Below are 27557 nucleotides of genomic sequence, written 5' to 3' on the forward strand. Positions count from 1 at the left end.
ATAGTAGGATTTTCTAAGGATTTTTTAAAATAGTTGAGATATTGAAGAGTCATATCCTAGAAATTGGGTGGCTGTAAAATTGCACAGTCTGTGGATAAAGTTACACATTCCATGTTAGTTCAAAGAAAAAGCAATATTTTGAAAACATAAATGGAGCTCAAAGTCTGCATTCCTTTTGAAAGGCCAACACCTGGGGAAGGAATGCAGGTCGTTTCCACTTGACCTTCAACTGTGGAGCTGGGCTAGGTACTTCAGATGTTATGGTGGTCAAGTAGGAACCTCTCTCTGCAGCAGTGTCTCCTGGGACAGCACCTGTCCTGTCTGTTGTCAGGAAGCCAACATATGGCGCCAGCTAGGAATAGTCAGAGAGTAGATCCTAACCCTTGCACAGAGGAGCTTGCTTTGTATACCACGAAGTCTCACGGTGATGGATGAGTGGGTGTGGATAATGTGCAATAAGCCACAACCTCTCTAAGCAATCAGGCTTACATTTGGCAAGTCCTGGGAAAACCTGGGCAGACAGTATTAGTACACTCAGACTGAGTCCTCTGTGTGTAGTAGTTGAAGATAAAGACATCATTGATGTTCCAGACCGATTCTCATCGTGTATAAAAAATTCCTTAGGACGGAATTACCGTAGTTGCCTTGAGTGGCACTTCCCCTCCTTTAGGCCACTCACATTAGTTCAGCAGTTTATTGTGGCGTCTGAAGAACCAAATGTACAATTCAACATCAAGAAGAAAATTACAAATAGCATAGTCTTTTTGAACAGTGAATGTATTCGTCCACACAATATTTGACAGGAAGGAGATCTGGCTCATTTTTGCTTTTTTCATTAATTCTTTGTTTATTCAGCAAATATTTCTTAATTCCTTGATATATTCCAGGAGGTGCAGTGGAGGCAGAGAATGCAATGTGAAGCCATAGCAGGCATGGTTGCTACTTCTTAGAACTAATAGTTTACTGTCATATGGTCATGCCTCCCCTATGTCCTAGCTTTGTGATATTGGGCAAGTGACAATTCCTCTGTACCTCAATTTTTTTGGATAAATTAGAGTGTTTTTTCCCCCAGCTGGCCCATAAGATCCTGTTCAGTGCTAATCTTTTTCAGATATGTACTTTAGCTGTTAATTTTTTTTTTTTTTTTTTTTTTTTTTGAGATGGAGTCTCGCTCTGTCACCCAGGCTGGAGTGCAGTGGCGTGATCATGGCTCACTGCAACCTCTGCCTCCGAGGTTCAAGCGATTCTCCTGCCTCAGCCTCCCGAGTAGCTGGGACTACAGGTGTGCGGCACCATGCCCGGCTAAGTTTTGTATTTTTAGAAGAGACAGGGTTTCACCATGTTGGTCAGGATGGTCTTGATCTCCTGACCTTGTGATGCGCCCGCCTTGGCCTCCCAAAGTGCTGGGCTTACAGGCGTGAGCCACCGCGTCGTGCCAGTTGTTAAATATTTTTATCTCCATACCTCGCTTGGTGTTCTAGTGAGTGAGTGAATATGGTGGGACTGGGTAGATCAGCTAAGATGTTTATATGCAGGTTAGAATCATTGCTTTGATTTCTAACTGAACTAGTTGCCTTACTTGAGTTCATACCACCTGGGTATCTCCAACCTGTTTGACTGGCTCACATACATATGCAGTTTCCTAAGACTCAAGCTCACTTTAAAGAGAAAACATGCATTTCCTTCTATTGATGCTGGACACTTTTCAAGCAGTTCTGAGGCATGGTCTTCAGACACAAAAGATCATTGTTGCACGTGCTCCTTTGCTGAGACTAGCCCATGCCAATTGAGTTGTTTTTAGCTCAACTTCAGTACTAGCAGACAAAACTATGCTTAAGATAGGATTATTGAAACCTGGACCTTCCACAATTTAATAATATTGTTAATGTTGATGAATTCAACTCCTGCTTATATCATCTGTTTTTGTAAAGAAAGTTATGTTGGAACACAGCCAGGTCCAGCCTTTTCTGTACTGTCTATGGCTGCTTTTGAGCTGTAAGCATGTGACTAAGCAGCTGAAGCAGAGACTGTATGGCTCACAAAACTGAAAATATTTGCCATCGTGCCCTTAACAGAAACATTTGCTGACACCTCAATTATAGGATAAGCAAAGCCTCCAACTCTAGATTTTGAGGTGTGTGGGACCATAACATACACACACACATTTTTTTTCCAGGAAACAGCTTATTTGCCTTTTTTTGCAAAATGCTCCTGAGAAATTAGCCTTGTTAATCTGTAACTTTTTTGATACCATGCTATTGAGATAGCAGCATTGGATACTAACTGTATACCTCACAGATATTACTCTTTTGAAGGAGTTTTAATTCCCATGGGCTGGATTCATGGGTGAGCTGATCTGATGAGTACTCTAAGTTATTGCTAAGCCTTTTTTTTATTCTGTTAAATATGATCCTATGGAGCCTGAGGTCCTAGCTTTCTTTACGCTTCAGCTATGAGGAGAGATGTGACAACATTTCAGAGACATGTAAGCTCTTGGAGACATATAACCTTCCTCCACCTTTGTTTTGTGTTTATAGTGCACAGAGCTTTAGGGCTGCTGGGTTGTGCCTGCAGGAGTGCTGAACTCGAACTTAGAGAAAGCTGGGTTCAGTCAAGAAAGTCTAAGGTCAGAGGAAATGAAGATTAATGAGGCCAGGTTCCTGCCCTCTGGGGGCTTACATGCTATTGGGAGTGACTGATTCTTTTCCTAAAAGAGTGATAATTGCCCTGAATAAAACATGCACATGGAATATGAGAACATGGTGTGGAGGAGGAGAGTGGAGATGGGGCCGTTCACCCGGGGAGCCACAGCCAAGGCTTATGTGGGCTTATGTGCAATGTCATAGAACTACAAAAGCCGAGAACAAGTGAGTGTCAGGGTGGCAAGTGGGTCACATGAAACGTGGGGCATTTTCCCTTCAGCATTTTCTCAGGGGCTCAGAATTGGTTTGCACGGATGGGTCGATTTCATTTGAAAGGGTTTAAAGGTGAGGAATAGAGCTACTCAGTAAATGTTGACAACAACCAAATACATTAAGGGGGAGATAAAGAGGTTTTAGAACCAAGCAGGGCTACTTTTATGGGTTCAAGTGGACCTATGATGACCAGTCCTAGCACATAATAATTTCTAAATAAATATTGGTTGATTTAATACATAAGCTCTTTGGTATTTCAAATAAACTAATGAAAAATTGGCGTTTTTGACTTGAAGCTTCATGTTTGCAGCCAAATGACTGGAAATTCTGTTTATCCACATGTATCGACCATGTGCTAGATACTGGGCTAAGGTCAGGGGGAGTGGGGGTTAACAGAGCCCATTTCCTGCCCTTTGGGGTCTTACATGCTGTTGGGAATGACTGATACTTTCCTAAAAGGGTGATAAATGCCCCGAATAAAGCATGTACATGGAACACGAGCACATGGTGTGGAGGGACACTTATTTGGAGGAGGAGAGTAGGGACAGGGCCTTCAGAAAGGGCCCCTGGAGGAGGAGACCGCCTTATCCTGCTCTTCCCTTTGGTGCTATTGCCTGAATGTGTCCCTCCAAAAGTCATGTACTGGAACCTAATACCCAATGTGGTAGTAAGGTATTAAGTGGTGGGTCCTTCGGGGGAAATGATAAGGTCACAAGAGTTTTGCCCTCATGCTCTTACAAAAGAGGTTGAAGGGAGCTGCCTTGTATCTTGTGAGAACGCAGCAAGGAGGCCCATCTGTGAAGTGGAGAGCCAGCCCTGACCTGACACTGAATCTGTTGGCTCCTTGATCTTAGACTTCCCACCTCAGAAAGTGTGATCAATCAATTTCTTGTTAATTTAATTTATTTTATTCACTTTATTGTATTTAGAGACAGGGTCTTTTTCTGTTACCCAGGCTGGAGTGCAGTGATCATGGCTCACTGTGGCCTCGACTTCCTGGGGTAAAGTGATCCTCCCACCTCAGTCTCCTGAATTGCTGGGGCCACAGGCGCATGCCACCATGCCTGGCTGATGATTTAATTTTTTTGTAGAGATCGGGTCTCACTATGTTGCATGGGTAGGTCTTGAATTCCTGGGCCCAAAAAATGCTCTGCTTCGGCCTCCAAAGTGCTGGGATTATAGGTGTGAGCCACCATGCCTGGCCAATTTCTATTATTTATATATTGTTCAGTCTAGTTATTTTGTGAAAGCAGCAGGAACAGGCTAAGACACTAGGGATGTCCTTTTCCTTAGAAAGGGGAGGTATATGGGAAGCCTGTGTTCAGGCCTCTGAGGATGGACCTTGGGACAGAAGCTCAGACAAGGGTTGCTAGGGAAGCCTTCGCCCACCGTAGTCTGACTAGTCTGACTTTACCTGCTTATAGTCTATCCCTAAGCTCAGTCCTTTTTGAAAGAGAAGAGTCCCCGATTGTGTAAGACAAGCAGCTTCCATTCTAAGAGCATGACAGTGTAAGTTCTGTGGAATTGTGAAACAAACTCGAATGTAGCCCCATTGGCAGTGAACCAGACAGACCACTGAGGCTGGGGTGCAGCCCGCAACCCCTCCCTCCTCAGAACCTGGCCCAGCTTTCCATGATGAGTTCTGTTCCTTTCTTTCATAGAACCCTTTCCTTTTTCCCAAGAGATTTTATAATTAATAGAGATGAAGAAAGGCAGGAAATCTGTAATAGAGTACAAACTTCCACACAGGCCAGATTAAACACACACACACACGCACATACACACACAGCAGCCCACAAAGTAACCCAGTCTGGTGGGAAGAGATCAAAGGGCAGCCATATGACTGGGCTGGCAAAGGGCTCCTTTCCCAGGCAGTCCACATCCTGCCCCTTCGTAGATGAGACAAGTTGAAGGAGGAAGTGTGCAGTGCGGTGAGTGAGTGCAGTTCTCAGGGATACGGTCCTAGTTCAAGGGCTCCAGGAGTGTGCCTGTGAGCATGGGAATGATAAGCTCACATCTGCTTGTATTCATAAACAGCTCCAGGAGGTGCAGTTTTAAATTACCACCCCTACCACTGCTAAACCTCCTCTGTAATCCTATAAAGATGTCAGGTACAGATAGACCTTGGAGGGGCAGAGCCCTATCTGACAACCCTGTATCAAATAGCCAGAGAGCCTGAGGATTGGGTTGCAACAGGAATACCCTAATCTTGATTTCACTGTTTTTCCTCTCCCTAAAAGGGTGGGATTGGATTTGGAGGTGGGAGGAGAATCTGCAATGGAGTTGCTGACACCATGTAAGGAAAACCGTGGAGGCTGCTATTCCCATTTGGAGGGATCAGCAAAAAGGCCAGCAGACAAGCCTGCCACTGTTCTGTAATCCTTCTTGCTTCTGCTGGCGAGTCCTTCCAAGGCAGGCAGGCAGGCAGCAGCAGCTGGGGCAGAGGGGCTGCTGTCCGGATGAAGGGGAGCTGAGTGCTGGCTTTGCTGTGCTCTGGAATTATTACCTGTAAGTGCAAGCAGCCAGGTGACTGCAGCTGTGATGGGGTGTGTGGAGACCCCACCCATGCCAGCTGTCAGCGCCCCAAACAGCCGGGACAGCGCACGGGATTTATGCTTCCTCTCCGGCCTTTCAATGCTTCTGTAGATATACTTAGCAATTACAATGCTGGTTTGGGAATTTCCCTAGGATGGGCCAGGACTTGTTTCCAAAATAACACCTTTCAAAGCATGCAGAGACTTTTAGAAATTAGATAATTGTGTGATATTTATAAAGTGAATTACGTTGTGCTAACAAAGTCTGGGCAGATGGTTCTGATGCTGAAGTAAATAACACCTTATGATTCATTAAGGTTGGGGAAAAAAAGGCTTTTTAAAAAGTTGCTACTTTACAGCTGAGTCTTTGCAAGAAATTTCGACAACTCACCAAGTAGGCAATACATTTTCAAGGTAAAATGTTTATGTCTGGGTGTGCGTGGCTTGGTTAAGTTGTCCTGTTTCACTCATAACACTTAGTGAGCATTTAAAATATGTTCATCTCTGGATGCAGAGAGACACAAAGATGATACTTTATTGCTCTTGTCCTCCATGGATTCTCAGTCTAGTGAGGGAGACAGATGTATAAACAGATAATTGCAATACAGTGAGCTAAGTGCTAACAGAAGAATAGAAGAAATGCCACAATGGTGGGAGGGATATCAATTTACAGGGTGAATGGAGAAGAGAGAACAGCCTCGCAGAGGAAGTTACATTTGAGCAGTATGTGAAGGAAGAGGAAGGATTTTGAAAGGAGAGAAGGATGTTGCCTCTTTGTGGCTCCTCATTCACCAGCATCTTCATACCCCAGGGCCTTTGCACATTCGTATTCACCTTTGGTTCCTCTTTTTCACCAGCTCCTTCTTACCTAGGGCCCTCTGCGTGGAAAACTTCTTCCATCTCTCTTACCTGGTTCAATCCTTTAGGAGCTAGACCCCTTGTTAACTCTTTCAGGGAGGTGTGACTTCTCTAAGTCAACTCTATTATAAATGTTCACTCATCAAGTATCTCACCTTTAGAGCAGTTATCCCAGCTGCACTTTTACATTATTTGCATGACTATTTGAATGACATCTGTTTTTCCCACTAGGCAGAGCCTGCCTCGTTTTGTTCAACTGTGTTTCTTGACTAAATAAACGTTCATTGAATGAATTAGATGAAGGGCGTTCCAGGTGTGAAAACACATGGTATGTTTTCAGAGTACAGCAAGTATTATGTTGGATTTTGGGCTGTGTGAATTAGGGGAGGCAGAAGATTAAGCCATTTAAGGAACTTTGATGATCTAAACTTCTGTTTATACACTAGCTCGGCTAATATTTTTAAGTATTAAGAGGCATTTCAAAGATCTGCCTCTTGGTTATTGTATTATCAGTATCAAATGGTTAAAGTCAAAGATGAAGTGTTAAAAATATTTTTTAAAGTTTTTTTTGGCATACGGTTTTGGGGCTTAAATATATGTACTTTTAAAATGTGATTCAAGTATAACATACATATAGAAAAACACAGAGCACATAATTGTATGGCTGGATGGATTATCACAAAGCAAACATATGTGTAACTCTCATGCAAGTCAAGGAACTGGGATATTTCCTAGAGCCTGAATTGTAAAATTCAGCATGTGTACTGCATCAGAAATGGAAGTGGATGAGCTAGAAGATTCTCTGCCAGACTCTAAGAAAGTTTAAGCTTTGGCTGGGTGTGGTGGCTCACGCCTGTAATTCCAGCACCTTGGGAGGCCGAGGTGGGCGGATCAACTGAGGTCAGGAGTTTGAGACCAGCCTGACCAACATGGAGAACCTGCACCACTACTATAAATACAAAATTAGCCGGGTGTGGTGGTACATGCCTGTAATCCCAGCTACTTGGGAGGCTGAGGCAGGAGAATCACTTGAACCCAGGAGGTGGAGGTTGCAGTGAGCCGAGGTCGTGCCATTGCACTCCAGCCTGGGAAACAAGAGTGAAACTCCATCTCAAAAAAATTAAAAAACAAAAACAAAAAAACCAAAAAACCAGCAACAACAACAACAAAAAACAAAGAAAGTTTAAGCTTTCTGAGGAATAGAGGAGAGGGATTCTCATATAAGGTAGCCCCCAGTTGCTTCTAGACTCACTCATGAGCTTGAGAAAGTGGTGTGAGAGAAATGCAACCCTCACTAGCCCCTCATCCATCCCCAGGCATGGCTGGAGCCTGAAGGGTGGAGGGTGTGCGGTGTTACAGAGGGACATGAGGGGGAATTTTTTCAGAGGAACATTGAATCCTTTCTCTATCCTCACCAGGAACACTGCCTCATTGGTGTGGAGCCTGGGGGCTGAGATCTTGTCATCCCAGTATTGTGCAGGGGACATTGATGACTTACTAGCTTCTAGAGCAACTTCGGGGTTGCGTATAAGACAATGGGGCTGAGTATAAGAATGTAAGACTTGGGACTGAATGCCTGCTCTGTCACCTATTAGCTGGGTGTCCTTTAATCACTCTTAGTTAATTTCTCTGTGTCTCACTTTCCTTGTTCATTACATGGGGATAATAATTTACCTTATGTGGTTGTTAGGAGTTAATGCATTCATGGGTGTAAAGTACTTACAACATGATCTAGCATGGAGTAAGCACTCAGTAAAAAAGAAATGCTCTCTAGTTGAAAAAAGCTTGTTTTTGCCTTATAAGAATGTGGTCATCCCTAACGGGCTACCAGAGTAATGAGACTTTTTGGTGTAATAAAATAATTTCCTACTGAAATGGATTGTGGGACTTTGCTTGTAAATGACTCCACCCGAATGTATCTGCCATATAGTATTTACAAGTTGGGGATTTCATGCTATTAATAGAACAAACCATAATGTTTTCCCTTATTTAAAATCCAGTTTCTCCATTTTCTCGTAGAATGTGAGCAGGATAGGTAGAAAAAAACCACCAGATTTCTCTCAATATACTATTTTAAAATACTTATCGGGTCCAGATTACAGTGGCTCATGCTGTAATCTCAGTTCTTTGGGAGGCGAACGCAGGAGGATCACTTGAGGCCAGGAGTTCCAGACCACATGAGCCATATAGTGAGAGTCCCATCTCTACAAAAAATTTAAAAATTAGTCAGTTATCGTGGCTCATGTCTGTAGCCCTAGCTACTTAGGAGGCTAAAACAGGAGGATCACTTGAGCCCGGGAGTTTGAGGCTGGAGTAAGCTTATTGTACTACTGCGTTCAGTCTGGGCTACAAACACCCTGTTTGTAAACAAACAAATAGACAAAAAACAACAAAAACCTTATTGCGTAGTTTTAATTGAAGCACTGAAATTTGAGGTAATTATTTAACAATAGATCTTGACTTGATACTCTTTGGTTGTTGGTGGCATTATTTTGCTAGCTGTTAAACTCCATAAATATTTTTTACACAATTACAACTTGATCACATTGCCCTATAATGTCAAGGCTTCTATGATTTTCTGACTTTAGGCACCATGAAGCCTCTTCCCATGGTGATGACCAAGACCGGGGGTATGTATGTATGTATGAAGGATTGATGGTTTACAGTTCTAAGTCCCTACTCTGTGATAGGTGGTGCACAGAACATCTCAGTACCTGTGCTGTCTGTACTCGACCCTTGGCAATTTTTTTTCCCCCCTGTCCCCAGGCTGGAAAGCAGTAGTGTGATCAGCTCACTGCAGCCTTGAACTCCTGGGCTCAAGCAATCCTCCTGCCTCAGCCTCCCAAGTAGCTGGGACTACAAGTATGTGCCACTATACCCAGCTAATTACTTTTTTTTTTAAAAGAAATAGAGCCTGTGTCATTTTTCCCAGGTTGGTCTTGAACTCCTAGGCTGAAGTGATCTTCCTGCCTTAGCTTCCCAAAGCACTGGGATTATAGGTGTGAGCCACTGCACTTGCCCAAGCTCACTTTTTAAACAAGATAGGAGAGTCAATATTGTAACTTTGATAGAGGACAAAGGATGTATAAAAGGAACAACTGCCTTTGTAAATGATGCCAAGAACAGGATATGATTTTATAGACCAGGACTTTGTATATAAAAGTGACAGAGTCATGGATATGGATGGGATGCATCTCAGGAAAAAACAGGAAGCGTGCATGTTGGAAGGGAATGTCACTTTAATCCTCAAGGTTATAAGCCCACATTTGTGTGTATTTAGTGGGGAAGGGAGGCCGTGAGGAAACTGCAATAGTGGGAAGGTAACAAGAATGATCTCTGGACAGCCACCCTAGGACATGCCCAAAACTGCTAGAAGAACTATCAAGGGGAAAGAGATGAGGACTTAGGACTCAGATTTTTTTTTTTTTTTTTTTTGAAGCCGTTTCGTTCTCGTTGCCTAGGCTGGAGTACAGTGGTGCGATCTAGGCTCAACCGCAACCTCTGCCTCCTGCGTTCAAGTGATTCTCCTGACTTAGCCTCCCAAGTAGCTGGGATTACAGGCATGCGCCACCACACCCAGTTAATTTTGTATTTTTAGTAGAGATGGAGTTTCACCATGTTGGTCAGGCTGGTCTCGAACTCCTGACCTCAGGTGATCCACCTGCCTTGGCCTCCCACAGTGCTGGGATTACAGGCGTGAGCCACCGCCCCTGGCCTATGACTCAGATATTTAAGGCATATGCAGCGCTTGGCTTTTAGAAAGGGAATTTGAAATTACTATAGAGAGGTAAATTTAATTGCTTAGAAAGCACCGATACCGAGGTACTCCTTCTTGGATATGGTAATGAAAGAACCTATAGGGGGTACACACATGTATGTATATATGTATGTACAAATGTATGTAAGTACCTATCTTTCTACCATATCAGATACCATGTACAGAGATTTCAATTTATTATTTAGGTCTATTCTGAAAACAATCCTGATAATTTAATATTATTAGCCCCACTTCAGAGATAAGGAAACTGAGACCAGGAAAGCTAAGTATCTTGGCAACATGCTTAACACCATATAGACATCTAACACTGGTAATGTGGATTAGACCTAAGGCTGTGTAAATTTCAACCCCAGATTCTGTCTATTCTACTACGGTGACTCTCTTTCATTTGTGAAGGAGGAATGCACCTACATTAAAAAAACAACAACATAAACCTGAAAGGAGAAGCACTGAGAACAGCATTTGGGGAGGAATAAAAGGGCAAGAGAAATATATATATATATATATATATTTTTTTTTTTTTTTGAGCTTTTTAGCTGAAATGTTAAGATTTTTCTTTTTCCTTATCACAAGCCAGAGCCTTCCCACCCAATGCTTATGTCATTCATTTTTTTTTGAGGCTGGGTCTCACTCTATTGCCCAGGCTGAAGTGCAGTAGTGTGATCATATCTCACTGCCACCTAAAACTCCTGGGCTCAAGCAATTCTCCCTGTTCAGCCTCTTGAGTAACTGTGTCTACAGCATGTGGCAACATGCCCAGCTAACTTTTTAATTTTTTGTAGAGATGGAGTCTTGCTATGTTGCCAAGGCTGGCCTTGAACTCCTGGGCTCCAGCAATCCTCCCACAGTGGCCTCCCAAAGTGCTGGGATTATAGGTGTGAGCCACTGTGCCCCAACCCTGTGGCTCATTCTCGAACACTTGAAAGAGGAATTTTCCATTTGTCTCTATTAAACCCCATCATGTGAGTTGGGGCCTATTGTTTCCTTCTGTCAAGATTTGATTCAGTGGTTCTGATGTGCACAGTGTGGTGCTAAGTGACGTAGATAGATCATCGATGCATGAATCTCAGGGAGGTTGTGGTGTAGAGATAAGATTAAAAAACCAACAACCAAAATAAATGACCATCATGGGCCTTCTAGGAGTTAGAGAGGACTAGAATACATTCAGTTGTGTGTAATCAAGAAAAATAGCCAGGCAGATTTTGTACTGAGAAGATAATGGGTGTGAGCTATCTTCCTGCCCTAAAAATTAACACAGTGCCTGGTTTATCATAGACAAAAATAGGTACAAAATAAATGAAAAATAAATGTTAAGGGAACTTAAAATGGATCTTGAGAGAAGGACGGAGATTTGATGGTTTGGAATGCAGACTATGCTGAGGAAAGATGTAGATAAATATAGAGCTTCAAATCCTAAAATATTTTTCAATAAAAGTGAATTATTTCGTTTTTATGGTATATTGGAACATATTTTTGAATCTTAAAAATTAGTGAACATATTAACACTTCTACATGTTCTGTGTTTATTTTCTATTAAATGCCATTCAAGTTATTTAAGCAAATATTGAACAGGACAGATCAAGCAGAAGCCTAAAGGTATTCTTCAGTCTTCAGATCTATAATCTGATCTTTTCACATCTGCTTAAAAACACTCATTGCAGGAAGAATCGTACAACAAGCTTTCATCTGGGATTATTTTTCTTCTGCCTAAAAGCTTCTTTTTGAATTTCTTCTGTTCGGGTATTCTGGTGATAGAATCCCTCTGACTTTATTTAAAGGACTCTATCTTGCCTTTATTTTTAAGAAATATTTTCACTGGTCATAGAATTCTTGGAAATTATTTTCTTTCAGTGCATTAAAGATACCATTTCTGATATCAAACCTTCTGGCTACCATGTTTCCATTGAGAGTCTTATATTTGAAACTCTCTTCCCATAAGCACTACCATCCCCGGCAGCTTTAAAAAATGTTCTCTCTTCCAGCAGTTTTGAGATTTCATTTGTCTTTGAACTATACTGTTCTAGGTGTAGATTTCCTTCTGTTTACCTTACTCAGTATTTGTAGCACTTCTTTTACTTGTGGCTTGGAGAAATTTATTTTGGAAAATTCTCTGCTATTATCCCTTTACTGTTGCTTTTACCTGATTCTCTTCTCTTTTCTGGGATTTGAATTAAATGTGTATAAAACTATGTTTCACATGTTACTTTCTGTTTTTCTCTCCGTGCTTTAATCTGGATATTTTCTTACATATTATCCATCTTTCTTTGATCTCTTTAGCTGTATACAATATGCTGCTGGACCCATCTTTTGAATATTTTCCTACCAGTGGTTATATTTCAAATTACAGAGTGCCCCTTTTGGTTCATTTTACATGGAATCCTTTAGTTTTGCTGTCTGATTTATTAAACATATAAATCACAGTTTATACTTAAATCCCCTTCTGTTAGCCACAGTATCTTATTTCCCTATGGGTCTGTTTCTGTTGTTTCTTACTTTTCTCTTGCTTTTTGGTTAATTCTTGTTTTTGTAAGCAAAATTCTTATCGTGTAAGATAAGCATCTTATTTTTGTAAGCACGAATGCTGGGCATTGTGTATTAAAAGTATAGAGACGATTTTTACCTGTGTGTGATGTTATTTTCCTCTATAGGGGATTTCCTTTTCTTCTGGGGGGCGGATAGGCCAAGGACGGATCACCTTGATCTGTGTAGGGATTAAACTGTTCTGAAGGTGGGCTTTAGTCTTTGTGAGGGCTGCTTCTGGTTTATGCTTACTCCTTTGGGTTAGCACTTTGGAATCACAGCTGAAAGTGGGGGTTATAGGGCCTTTTTCTCTTAGCAGGCTATGAACTCTAATTTTTGCCTGTCCTGCTCTCGGAAGCTGAAATAAACCTGTTCAACTTAGTTTTCCACTGTTTGCAATAGAGTCAGCAAATGGGTTAAAGAGAAGTCAAATGTCAGGCTCCCTTCTCTCCACAGTCATGACCTTTCAAATCATTGTGCCTTGATAGTCCTCTAATGCCTTCAAGCAGAGGCTATTTTAACGATTTTTTTTTTCCTGGTTATTTTAGTTCTCTGTTGGGAAGGTTGGTCTGATCTAATCTAGTCCATTATATTGAAGTAGAAGTTGAAGTACTTCTTTAAGGCACTCTAATCCTACATGTTTTGATACCTTGATACTATGTTCAATAATTTCAGATGCCAACTTGCTGTTAACCTGTGCCATCTTGAACTCTTGTTTGTCAGAAGGTTTTGATCGAGCTGCCGGACATTTTTTATAGCCATAATGAAAACACCTCAATGTTATGTCATATGTTTGCATTTAAAGATAGTTTACAAATTTTACTCATATTATTGCATTTAATCTTTACAACAGTCATGTGATGTCAAATATCATGATTAAGTTCTCCATGGAGACTTATCTATAATTTTAATTAGTGAATAAAGTAAATCTGTATTAATTTACCTCTACTTAAGTGAATATTCTGGAAAATGGGAATGAAAATAAGGGGGTATTTGAGAGCAATTTAACAGGTTAATATTGAGATTAATCCGTTTGTGGAATGAAGAGTGGTGATCATTTTGCTTGGGTAAACGGAGAGGATGGTTATTCTTCCTTTAAGTGCAGGGATTCTGTTAGGAGGAGAATTAAATTTTGGCAGGGTTAATAATGAATGGATAAAATTAGTACTGAATTGTGCTCCCAGAAGGGAGAATTACTATGGGCTGAAAAGAGCTTTGTGATGGAGTTGAGATTATTATTGAACATTTTGAGGAGGAGAGGAAATGAGAAGGAGGCAGGGCAATCTTATGGGAGAATCTAAAAGTACAAACTACTCGCCCTCCTCCTTCCTCTCCTCCTTCCTCTCCTCCTTCCTCTCCTCCTCCTTTCCCTCCTCCTCTCCCCCTACCACGCCTTTCATTAAGGGCTTACAAAGTGCCAGGCACTGTCCTTTGTTTGTGCATACATCCTTATTTAATTTTCAACCCTATAAGATAGTTAATCTAATGGTCCCATTTTATTTATTATTTATTATTGTTATTTTTGAGACAGAGTCCTGCTCTGTTGCCCATGCTGGAGTGCAGTGGCGTGATCTCGGCTCACTGCAGCCTCCACCTCCCAGGCTCAAGTGATTTTCTTCCCCTCAGCCTCTCGAGTATCTGGGATTACAGACATGCGTCATCACGCCCAGCTAATTTTTGTATTTTTAGTAGAAACAGGGTTTCACTATGTTGACCAGGCTGGTCTTGAATTCCTGACCTCAGGTGATCCGCCCGCCTCAGCCTCCCAAAGTGCTGGGATTACAGGTGTGAGCCACCGTACCCAGCCAGTGGTCTCTATTTTATAGCCTTGTCCATTCGTCAGGCAGTGAAGCCACTGCCTTAAAATGGAGCCAAGTGCTGAAGCATAACTTTGATAATGAGATCGTTGTTAATTATAAGGGTCCATGAACTGAGTCTGAGTGAGTGCATTGGGATTTTCACCTGAAGACAACTGGCCATGCCAAGTGCAATTTTCAGAAGATGGTGTAGACAGTAGAGTATAGGTGGGATGCTGGTTGGCTGGTGGAGACCGTAGAGCACAGGGCACGGTTGGGGGCCACCTCAGCAGTGCACAGTACATAAGGAAGTCCCCTGCTGGAATGGAACCAGCAGGAAGAGAAAAGATGGGGCTGATGTAAGATTTCAAAGCCAGAAAGGTCAGGACTTGGTGACTGTAAAGATGTGAAAGGTGATGGAGAGGACTGTCTTAAAGAGGGTTTCAAGCCTGGGACAGAAGTTCTCCAAACTATTGTTTCCTGCCTCTGTCCTTCCTGCATTCCCACCCTCCTAACTCGACAGGTGAGTTGGTGAGCGTCTCTGTCCACGACTCCTTTCAGTTGTGACTCTCAGCCAAGTCTGGCCTGCAGCTCCTCTCAAACATCCTCCTGCCCTAGAATGTTCTCAGCGATTCCCTCCTGTTTTTACTTTCTGGTAAGCGTGTATTTCCAATTTACTGTTGTGATTTCCTCCTTTTTCCTTTCCCTTCTTTCCTTTTTCTTTCTTCCACTCCCAGCCTTCCTCTTTTTCATTATTATTTTTTTAATTTAAAATGTTTTGAACACCTAAACTCACTACTACATTGAGCTTTTTGGGTTCAGGAACCGTGATTTCTGTAGACGTCTATTTCTGTGATCTAATACTATGTTTAACATGTATTACATGCTGAATATATGAATGAATAAATGGAAAATCCTGGGGAGTGCGCCAGAAATAGGCATAAAGACATAAAGTTCATAGCAACATAGAAGTAGAAACCGACTATCATTGATTTTATTGTCAAGAGGTGTTCTTCCTTTTTCTCTTACAGAAATCCACATGGATTTCAGTACATTTCACCTCTGACTACTCCATAGAATAATAGCTAACTCCACAAATAATGTATTTTGAGACAGTAATAACCAAGAAAAACAAAATAAACAGAACATGTTATATCATAACATCTTTGATGGTTTCTTCTATTCCCTATGGTAAGTTTCATTTTTTTTTTTACAACTGATTTTACCCCTTGTCCAAATTTTTGCTTGATCGAGGTTCTGCTGGATAAAGATTCTGATAAGCTACAAAATGCCCAAATATTGGACAGTAGAAGGGAGAGAAAGAGGGAAAACACTTTGCAGAATGGTTCATTTGCTTCATGGAGTTGAATATCATAGAGTCCCAGGGACAGCCTGCTGTTTTTGGAAAATGGACAAAAAGTGGGGTTGCATAGAGCTTGGAATTTAAGAGAGAAACTGTGGAACAAAGGTGTAACAACATTCATTAATTTAGATCTAGATTGAGAATTTTTATATTAGGAAAAAAACGCCAATAAAAACAATTTGCCGCCTCATCTCAAATCCAGCATTATGTGCTTAGAAATTACTGCCTCTGATCATTAGCCGGCAGGCGGGCCTTCCCCGGAGGTCTGTCTTGTGGTAGGGAAATCACACAGCCATGCTGGCAGCAGTTTTATCCTTTTCTAGAAGGAGATTCGCACTCTCGGCTTTGTGTGTAGTTATCTGACTGTCTCTTCTAATGCTGGAGTGTTAGCATGTGCTTAGCAATTTTTAAGCTCCTGGGACCAGACTGGAATTGATTTCATCTGCAATTTGTCTAGTGACAAGCGCACTGTGGAAGAAAAATAAATATTCACTATAATTTTTATTAGTTCATGGCCCGTCATAAATCAAAGCTGTGAAAAGAGTTTAAGTAGCTTTTCCCAATCCCTGGGATTCATAGCTCTCTCAGTTATCATTTGAACAAAGGTGATAGCTGGACACCAGTGATACCCTGGGATGGTGAGCTTAAGGGAATTTAGCTTTTCCCTTCCTGCAAGCTTTAAAATGTGATGTCGTTAGGAGACTAGGGAGGGTAGACTTTTCCGTTTAAATCTCTCCCTTTCCCTTTGGTAGGACTCCCAATTTTAGACTTCATGGATGAATAAGTAACCTTAGTGAGTGATTTGAGACTAGAGTACATAAAAATGTGTCAATAGTTCAGGATGACTGATAGCTCCCTTGTAACCAAAGCCACCTGCAATTTTTTATAGTCCTGCAGCATAAGCCATCTTGAACAGATAATCAATTCTATTGCACAAACAGTCACTTCTGTTCACCAAGGAGGCCCACTTTTTCTCTCTTCAGGCAGGGCTATAAAAAACAAAAATAACCTACATAATCCAAATGATCAAAACTTCTGAAATATCGGGGCACTTGTAAAGCTAACCTTCTCTTCCACCTCTCTATACCTTGCCCCTCTCTTTCTTTTTTAGTGAAAGAACAGTGGACTCACTTATGCAGCTGTAACAAAGATCAGAGAGACCTGCACGGCCATGTGCTCATGCACACATGCAACTACACACACACACACACACCGTTTTAGAAGAGTGTATTTTAGTCCAAGTATCGTTTCTGGCCCAGCCTTTGTCAGAATTTTGATCTTTAGAGGATTAGGAGAATATTTATTTATTTATTTTCCTTACATAAAGTATCAAATGGCATTGCAGCAGCAGCCTAACCACAGCAGGAATTCATTCTTCTTCAGCTACTTCCTGCGTCTCATTGAATTAAAAAGAGTGAGGATGTGATTTTGAAATCTGAATTTGTAAAGGGCGTGAGGTCTTCACTGAAAATATGATTGTGAATTAAAGGCTTTTGATTAAAGTAGACTTACAGATAAACACTTCATCTATTTTTCCTCATTCATTAAAATACAGTTATACTGTAGAGTCTGGTGCTGGATTTTATATTCATTTTTTTCAATAGGGTGAACATAGTATCATATTTGCCATTAGATTATTCAATGGTATTTATATGCAAACTAAGTCATTCATTCATTTTACAAATACATTTTGAGCTTTGAACAGGTAACTGGCACTGACTTTTAGGTGCTGGAACTGGGGCTACAGTATTAAGCTAGACAATTAAGTCCCTGGTTTAGGAGCTGACATTTGAAGATATAGGTTAACAGTTAGGGTCCAATGATTAAAGATCTAAAATTCTCTTAGTGGTAGCTGGGTCTTTAACAAATAATGATTTTGGAGGAACCACTAAACCTCAGAATTTAGTAAAGACAAAAACATTGGTAGTAAATGATTCTGGCTTGCTAGTTATAAAATATTATTTTCAGATCTAGATTTTGGCCTAAATCATGATTATTGTTGCTTAAACTTGGGCACTTTTGCACTAGAGATCAATGTCAAATCCAATGAATCGTAACCTTTCTGGTGTCTGAAAGAAAGCTTGGAAGCCATAGAGAGCTCATGTGTTTTAGAGTAAAGTCAATTTGGGGGCATGTTTTATTTTCATGTCATCTGTCCCCTAAAAGGACCCCTAAAGGTTGGCCCAATGACTGGGCCAACCACTACCCCCTTCTCAGGTTGAGTCACTGTTTTCAGGTACCACCATGGCCTAAATAGCGATTCTGAAAGTTTGGTTCATAAACCCCTGGGGTCCCTTTTCAGTCGATTTGCAGTGTTGATCTATTTACGTAATAATACTAAGATGTTATTTGTCTTTTCCATTCTTTTTCTTTCACAAGTGTACAGTGAAGTTTTCCACTGTATATTCAGAACCGCTATATAACTCAGCAAGTCGCTATTTTCTAAACAACCGATGATCGATGTTACAAAATGATATGTTGGTAAAAGATCCATTCAAAATGCTAGATAAATTAATGGGCTTTGATATATCAGAGTATGAAAAGTTCACTGATAGATGTTCAGATTCCTATATAAACTTCCAGTTGTTGAGTTTGGGCATAGTATCAAAGAAAGAATATCCACAATGATCTGAAAGGCTATTTCATTAATCCTGTATTTGCCAACTAGGCATTTGTGTGGGAATGGGTTTTCTACACACGTCAACCAAACATGACACCACAACAGATTGGATGCACCTATCTTCAGTTATGCCGGGCATTAAAAAAATTGCAAAGTAAAATAATACCACTCTTCTCACTAAATGTTTTAGGAAAATCTAATTATCCCCTATAAAAAATATATTATTTATGTTAACAGTAATGGGTTATAAATTCTTTTTTTTGGGGGGGAACGAAGTCTCTCTCTAACTCCCAGGCTGGTGTGCAGTGGTGCAATCTTGGCTCGCTGCAACCTCTGCCTTCCAGGATCAAGTGATTCTCCTGCCTCATCCTCCTGAGTAGCTGGGATTACAGGCATGCACCACTACTCCTGGCTAATTTTTGTATTTTTAGTAGAGAAGGGGTTTCTCTGTGTTGGCCAGGCTGGTCTTGACCTGCTGACCTCAAGTGATCTACCCGCCTCAGCCTCCAAAGTGCTGGGATTATAGGCATGAGCTACTGTGCCTGGACCATAAATTCTTTTTTAAGCAGTAATAAATATTAAGCATTTCTCAGTTTTAATTTGTGTCATGATAAATGTTATAAATTAAATCATGAGATATAATCTGCATGAACTAAAGCATTTTGAAGTCCTCAATAAATTATTTTTTTTTTTTGATACGGGGACTTGCTATGTTGCCCTGGCTAATCTCAGTCTACTAGGCTCAAGCAATCGTCTCGTCTCAGCCTCCTGTAGCTGGGACTACAGACATGTGCCACTGTGCCCTGCCTCAGAATTTTTTAAGATTCATAAGGGTATCCTGAGATTAACCAATTTAAGAACCACTGCTCTAAAGCAATGTATTAGTAAATCCATCTTCCAGGAAGTTGAAGCGTAGAGAAATTTGCACTAGTTACATTCCCTGGGGTTCTAGGATCTGCTCCCAGTTCTCATTTTGAAGCAGAGTTTCAGGAAGTATAAGTCGGGTCTCCTTAATGGCTCAGGGCTTCCTGTTCTGTGTGCAGTGACAGAGGATGAAGACAAAAAGGCTGTAGTCCATAGCGTCCATTTTTAATTTCCAATCTTATATGCCCCAAAGTCATGAAATCCTCTAGGATGATTTCTGAGTTTCAAACCACAGCTACTGAAGATGGAGCATTTTACAAGGGCTGCATGACATTTATTCTGCTTGGAAGTGCAGCTTGCAGCTCCGCATGCTAAAAGGAAATCAAAACTACTTATCTGAAACATCTTCATCATCCATTTGGAAATGAAGAATTCAGCCTGCTCTGCTTCCGCCCCTGCAGGAAGCTACACCAAGCTGACTTCTCAGTCTGGACTTGTTCTCAAGGTCACCCATGTAATTTTTTTCAAAGCCTCAGTGTCCTTAGTATTCTCAGAGATAATAGCACCAAACCCATCAGTCCTTTCCTTGTCCTCAATTTTCTTTTGGCTTCCTGCAATTTTAATCCCAAGTCCTTGCAATTCCTTTCTGTAGAGACTTAAGTGGCCCCATTTATGACCAATTTACAGCTAATATTTGATGTATTCTTTTAAAATAAGCCAAACAGTCCTCCGCTCTACAGGCGTTGTAGCTTTGGACTTAAAATCTAAGGCCTGATAAGTGGGGTAAACTGATACGTTTTTTGTTTTATGATTTACGAAGAAAAATTAAGAGATCCTTAGAAATTGGAAGGAGGTAGATATTTGGTAATTTCAGAATCTAGTGCTGTTGTTAATAAAGGGAAAGAAATAGCTCTTTCTTCTGTATTGCACATTGAACCAATTTTTATAAAGGGGCGAGAGGGAGGGAGGGGTAAGGAGGGTAGAGGGTAGATGAGTAAAGAAATCAGAAATTTTTCTGGGGGCTGCTTACTTCTAACCTCCTTTGGATGCCTTATCTCTGGCCCCTTCTGTAAGCTGATCCAGCTCATGTCAGCATGACACATGAACCACGCAAAGCTTCTTTTTAAAGAGATTTTAATTCCTGCTTGACAGGCTAGGCTGAAGCCCATGAGTGACAATAGATTTTTTTTTTTTCTTTTGAAACAGAGTGAAAGCCACAGTGCACCTGGTATTTCATTGAACACCAGGTGTGTGTGTGTGTGTGTGTGTGTGTGTGTGTATGTGTGTGTATAATGTTTCTGGGAAGGAAAAACACAGTTAACCTAAGTAATAAAATGTTTCAGTTTGCCGGGAGTTATGCTTTAAGAAAAGATATCCACCGTTTTTGGCCTGCGTGAAGACTGTTTATGCTCCTAAATCTGTTTTAAATCTTTTAAGAGTTTTATCACTTTCCCCCTTCTCATAAAAGTAACTCATTGCTTTATTTTTTTTATTCTAGTCTGAAATTACATCTTTAATTAGCTCCTGTGTGGTAAAGTATCAAACTGTCACATTTCATTTGATGAATTTCATCTCTTATACCCAAGATGTTTGGGGGAACCGACTATATCCAATATCCTGGGGAAGAATAGCTAGAAACTGGGACCATCCTTAAGCACTGTATGAGGCCCAATACAGAAAGACAAGGAAGTACTTTAGGAGTTGCCTAAATGTCCTCTTGCAAATATAAAATGAGCTTTGTTTTATTTATGACTGCCTGAGTGAGTTCGGACAGCTATAACAAAGTACCCAAGGGTGTATTGCTTATAAAGAAGAGAAATTTATTTCTGATTGCTTTGGAAGCTGAAAGTCTGAGATCTAGGTGTCAGCATGGTTGGGTTCTGATGAGGGCCCTCTTCGTGACTGCAGACTGTCAGCTTCTTGTATCCTCACATGGCAGAAAGTGAGTGAGAGCTTTCTGGGTCTCTTTTATAAGGGCACTAATTGTGTTCATGAGGACTCCACCCTCATGCCCTGATCACTTCCCAAAGGCCCTACCTCCTAATACCATCACACTGGAGGATAGGATTCCAATATATGAATTTTGGGGGCCAGAGATTCCGTCCATACTAATGACCATAGCACATTTGAAATAGCTCTCACTTTCCACCGGTATTATGCATCGTGAGCGACTCGAAGGACTGACGGTAATAGGGATGACTCCGGTAATGGAGATATGATGGTGGTAGCATAATGAGGGTGGTGGTGATAGAGGAGTCTTCATTTATCACATGGGGCACTGGACTTCGTGTGAATCACTTCACATACTTTTTTCTCATTTAATTTGCACACCAGCTCTGAGAACTTAGGTGTCATTGTCTCCATTTTACAGATGAGAGATAGAGGCTTAGAGAAGTTCAGTGACCTACTCCTACCCAAAGCCATCCAGCTCGGTAATCCAGCAGGATTAGAATTTATACTGATGACAAAGCCCTGCCTCATAACCCCCACTCCAGAGGTGCTTGTCTTCCTCAGGCATAGGCAGGGTAGGGATTTAGTTCCTCTTTCAGGGAAAACTAAGACACGAAAAGCTTGAATGATGCTCAGTGATACGCTTAATGTGAATGAACTTGGAGTCAGAGTGGAAACCATCTTACCATGTTGGTTCAACCAGTTTCTGAACAGAAGCTGTCTATTTACGACAAGGGGAAAGGAGCCACTTGTAATTGTATAGTACACCTCAGGGACAGTATTTTCACAAGTACTGTCTTGATCTTCCCAGTATGCTTATGAGGTAGGTAGGTCTTATTGTGTCCATTTTGTGTTTCTTCAACTCCAGGGTTGGATGGTGCTTTGCTACTGATTAATTCCGGGACCTTGAGCAAAACCTATGACCTTTCTGGGCCCCGCTTTCCCCATCTTCACTATAATGGGGATGGGTGTTCAGTAAGGATACACTAGAATTTCTTTGATCTGTTTTGAAAAAGCCACACATGGTTCTTAAAACTTTTATTACCCAATAATATACACATAAAAAATTTTTTGTAGTAAAGATGTGAACAGTTGTGTGTCCTACACACATTGAAAGATGACAAGCCATTGGAAGACTACTTGAAACTCTGGAATCTGCTATGGCCAGGGAGTGAGTTGCTATGTTGACAATTTAGCCTGATTATATTTTGATCATAAATAGATCACCAATTCTTAAAAAGCTGGTATTGCCGGCCCTCCTTCCTTCCTTCTTCCTTTCTTCCTTCCATTTGTCAAAAAGCCATTAGGCACGTCTCAGCAAGGAGACCTATCAGGGCAAATAAGCAAACATATTGAAGGTAACAGGAGTCGGACTTCTGACTATGGGAGAACAGTTACAGATATAAAAAAGGGGAGAGCTAGAATGAACCCTGTATTGTGGGTAGGAATTTAAGGTTTCATTGTGAATGTGTGGATTCTGATATGTAGAAATGTTATAGATATAGAAATTTCAGTGTAGAAATATTATAAACATTAAAGTGTATGCATGTCAATGAATAAATGCACACACACACACTCACACCTCACACCCCACACCCCACATCCATTTCCTAACTCTGTTCACTGAAAGGGCCAGGATACAGTGACAGCCCAGTAAATATGAGCACATCTGCTACCCAGATTGTAGTTTCTAAATTCCAGTTTTTGCTTAAAGCAACTATGGGTCTTTGAAAAAAATGTCTGATTCTAGAGCTGGGAAAGAAAAGGTACAAGATGAATGCTGAATGTCTTGTGATAGAAGATACAGAAACTCTGAAAGAATATTGGGAGATGCCACAAGAACGCAGCAGTCAGCTTGAAGGGATTCTCACTAAACCCATGTGAAACCTGGAACAATTTGAGCACCAAAATGACAATGATAGTTACAGATTATATCCCACTAAACAAGAAATACATGAATCCACACTTGCATAAATAAATAAATGCATGAAAATGTGGTGAGAGGAGAAAGTTCTTCCTTAAAATAGAACATTGTCTGATATATAGAAGGAATTCTGGAATTGGAGAGATTACTATTTGGCAGTCATCATAGTAATAATTAATCCAGGTAAGAAACATCAACGGATGTTAACAATAGTGAATACAGGTTGGATGAGGATCAGAATCTTTACATAACCATAGTGAATACAAGTTGGATGAGGATGAGAGTCTTTATGTAACCATAAAGTATCTGTCCACAAATCCTTATGCATTTTAAGAGGAAACACAGGAGCTTTACTGGAGAAACTTGGAAGACACAACCTTACTCAAGTGATCAGAGATCTCATCAGCAGTGATGGGACACACAGTGTTCTGTGTCACTTGATGGGATGCAATGAGAAGAACATAGCATCTCTTCCAAACAATGCAATCTTCAGATCTTTTCATGAGAACATATCTCTAATCCCAGTTCAGGGGCATTTTACAAATTAATTCACCTGCTGCCTTCCATAATATAAAGGTCGTGAAGGTCAAGGATACTATTCCAGATCAAAAGAGACAGAAGAGCGATGACAACTAAATAGAAAGTGTGATCCTGAAATGGATCCTTTGACTAGAAAGAGCATTACTGGGAAAGTTGGCCTAACTCGAATTGGGGTCTCCCGGTGAAAGATACATGAGAGTTCTTTGAACAACTCCTACAACATTTCTGCAAGCTTGAAATTCTTTTGACACAAAAAGTAAGACATACTTTGTACAGGAAATCTGAGCTTTTAGTTTTTACTTTATTTTACAAAGTTAAAAGGAATAGTTTCTGAATTCTTTTTTATTTTGGATTTTTGTAAGAATCTTACAGGGTATAATTATTAGACTTTTAGTTCTGAATTTCTGTGGTTGTTGTGCAGAGAAGAATATAGTTCTATGAGATAGGGACTTTTCTGGATGTGTGATATCATTTGTGTAATTACGGAAATTCATTCATATTTGACTGGGAAAATAGTTAGAACCCTGGAGTGTCTTAAGGCCATTGTTGAGATATTTATGGGGCATTTTAGATTAATGGGATTATGAGTTGGTGTTCTGGAGTCATGTTTCCTGAGCCCAAATCCTGTGCCCACCACTTACCAGTGTGTGACTTTGAGCAAGTGAACTAACCTGTTTCTTATGTCATCTATAAAATGTAGGTAACAATATCACCTATCTCGTGTGGCTATTGTGCAGACCATCTGATTAATACTAGTAGAGTGCTGAGAAGAGTACTGGCTTAGAGAAAATGCTGTGTTGTTGTTATTATTATCATCATTGTGTATTATTGCTGCTGCTGCTGTTACTGTTACAATATGGGCGTAATTTGTGTAGCACAGGGAGGGGAACATCACACACTGGGGACTGTTGGGGAGTGGGGGGAAAGGGGAGGGAGAACATTAGGACAAATACCTAATGCATGCAGGGCTTAAAACCTAGGTGACAGGCCAGGCACAGTGGCTCATGCCTGTAATTCCAGCACTTTAGGAGGTGGGTGGATCACGAGGTCAGGCGTTTGAGACCAGCCTGGCCAACATAGTGAAACCCCATCGCTACTAAAAATACAAAAAATTAACCGAGTATGGTGGCCGGCCCCTGTAATCCCAGCTACTTGGGAGGCTGAGGCAAGAGAATTGCTTGAACCCGGGAGGCAGAGGTTGCATTCAGCTGAGACTGCACCACTACACTCCAGCCCGGGTGACAGTGCGAGACTCTATCTCAAAACAAAAAACAAAAGCCCTAGATGATGGGTTGATGGGTGCAGCAAACCACCATAGCACATGTATACCTATGTAACAAACCTGCACGTTCAGCACATGTATCCCAGAACTTAAAGTAAAATTAAAAAAAAAAAAAAAGAAAAAAAAATAAAGGACATTTCTGAAGCAAAAAATAAATAAAAAATAAAAATAATTGTGTAGCAAAGGCTAGAGAAACGAGCTAAGGGAAATTTCATATGGCAATTTGTTGGAAGTTTGATCCCTCCTCACACTCTGATGATAGAAAGGCTGTAATGCCATTGATTTTGGATACTAACACCGTGTACTGATCCTTTAAGATGCTTTCTTATTTCCAAAGCCAGCTGCCACACCCAAGCACACTTTAGAGTTTCTTTACCCTTTATTCAGGGAAAAGCACACATTTTAAATGTTCAAGAAGAACAGCAGAAACAAGACAAGATCAAAGCAAAATACAAAGAAAACAAGATTGGAGAATCAGAGAATCAAGATCCAAGGAAAAATGTTTACTTTGGCAGAAATACCTAGAAAATATAGTGACTGCAGGCCTTGTTTCAAGTTCACATATTGAATCTCAACATGTTTACTTATTTGCAAGTGTAAGTAAATGTATGCAGCACACTGAGTTAGCAAACATGGAATATCCCTGAAGGAGGGAGATGTACTGCTCATCAGTGTTGTCCACAGTGCACCCTGCATCCTACCACTTGCTCCGGGCTCTCCAGCCTGTTCCTTTTCCTGAAAGGGCTTCCAGTCAAGCTCATGATCTATTATTATATATGATACTTAGAGAATATTGAGCATTATGCATTTTCATTTCTTTATGCTTTGTTTCTAAAAGGGTTCAAAGGAACAAATTTAATTGTCTGTTATCCTAAGAAATGCTTAATTGTCCAGAATAGATCTTCATTAACAAGGTATAAAGTGAAAGAAGAGACCAATTGGCAAAGAGAGAGAAGATAGAGATTTCGACTAAAGCCTAGAAGAATAGGTAATGAATGACTACTCAGAAAGAAAGAATGGAGGAGGTCAAGGGTTTCACAGTGTATGCTTTCTTTTTTAGATCTATAAGCATGTTTCTGGTCATCTAGCTCAAAAGCCTAAGTTTTTTTAGGCATAGGAGGGTTTCAGATATATTGTGAACACATAGCCCATTGCTTGGTCCTCTGTCTGAAATACCCAGGTTGTCTCCCCTTGATTCAGTCTCTTGTCACTATCTCACCCTGACTATGGTATTTTGAATTTTAGATGATATACATATTTTGAGAAGCACTAGCAATCAAGTGGGAATAAACCATCTAGGATTCCTCATACCATCTAAGTTTTAAAACTCTTTGCTAGAGTATGTGGAGCTATGTCAAGACAGTGTGTTAAGGTTGTTCTGTGATTAAGAACTCAGAACCTAGAGCCAGAATCCTTGGGTACAAATCGTGACTGTCATTTGCTAGCTGTGTTCCATTTTCTTCATCTGCAAAATGACATCAATGATAAGAAACAAAAGTGGGCCAGGCACAGTATCTCATGCTTGTAATCCCTGCACTTTGGCAGGCCGAGGCGGGCAGATCACTTGAGGTCAGGAGTTTGAGACTAGCCTGACCAACATGGCAAAACCCTATCTCTATTAAAAATACAAAAATTAACTGGGCATGGTGGTGCATGCCTGTAGTCCCAGCTACTCAGGAGGCTGAGACAGGAGAATCACTTGAATCCAGGAGAAGGAGGTTGCAGTGAGCAGAGGTCATACCACTGCACTGCAGCCTGGGCCAGAGAGCGAGACTTCGTCTCAAAAAAAAAAAAAAAAAAGAAACAAATGTGGTTACATGGGAAAAAATACCAGCAATATAGGAAGCTTTCAAAAAATGTTAACTGGTATGTATTTGCCTAATGAGTAGAAATAAAAAACTTTAGTACTATTTGGAGACTTGGTATGTTTACATGATTCAGTAATAACTATGCAATATCTCTCCTTCACACAAAGTTCTAATAAATCATTGCTTTTTCTGTAGGTAAAATCTGCTGGCGGGGTCACTCCATTATTCTTATCTGTGGAGATCTAGATCTTGATTTGAAAGTTTCTGAGAAAATCTTCAGCTCAGACTTGAGGTCAACTTTACCAACTGAAGGTAAAAGCTAATTTTATTCATTTAAGTATGAATTGCTCATTACTAAAGCATGGAAAATAAAGATCATTAACATGTCTTATTAACTAGAACATATCAAATAGAATCCTAGTTTCTTGATGTTGAAAAAATTATGAAATACTAATAGAAACAGAGAAAAATGGCCAGGCATGGTGGCACACCTGTAATCCCAGCACTTTGGGAGGCCAAGGCAGGTGGATTATCTGAGGTCAGGAGTTCGAGACCAGCCTGGCCAACGTGGTGAAACCCTGTCTCTACTAAAAAATACAAAAATTAGCCAGGTGTGGTGGCAGGTGCCTTAATCCCAGCTACTTGGGAGGTAGAGGCAGGAGAATTGTTTGAACCCAGGAGGTGGAGGTTGCAGTGAGCCGAGATCAAGCCATTGTACTCAAGCCTTGGGAACAAGAACGAGACTTCTTTCAAAAAAGAAAAAAGAGAAAAATAAGATAAAATGAGTAAGGAGAAAAGCTTGTTT

The 27557-nt window shown here is 40.7% G+C and overlaps 1 long non-coding RNA gene across 1 annotated transcript in view; it reads left to right on the top strand.

Moving 5' to 3' along the window:
• LOC112622983 overlaps positions 1-27065 on the top strand; it is a 99382-nt gene extending 72317 nt beyond the window's left edge. Inside the window, exon 3 of the long non-coding RNA XR_003119066.1 lies at positions 26948-27065. This is a non-coding gene — a long non-coding RNA (uncharacterized LOC112622983). The remainder of the gene's footprint in view (positions 1-26947) is intronic.
• The last annotated feature ends 492 nt before the right edge of the window (positions 27066-27557 follow it).

Source organism: Theropithecus gelada, chromosome 4 (genome assembly GCF_003255815.1).
Source record: "Theropithecus gelada isolate Dixy chromosome 4, Tgel_1.0, whole genome shotgun sequence".
Classification (NCBI taxonomy): Eukaryota; Metazoa; Chordata; class Mammalia; order Primates; family Cercopithecidae; genus Theropithecus; species Theropithecus gelada.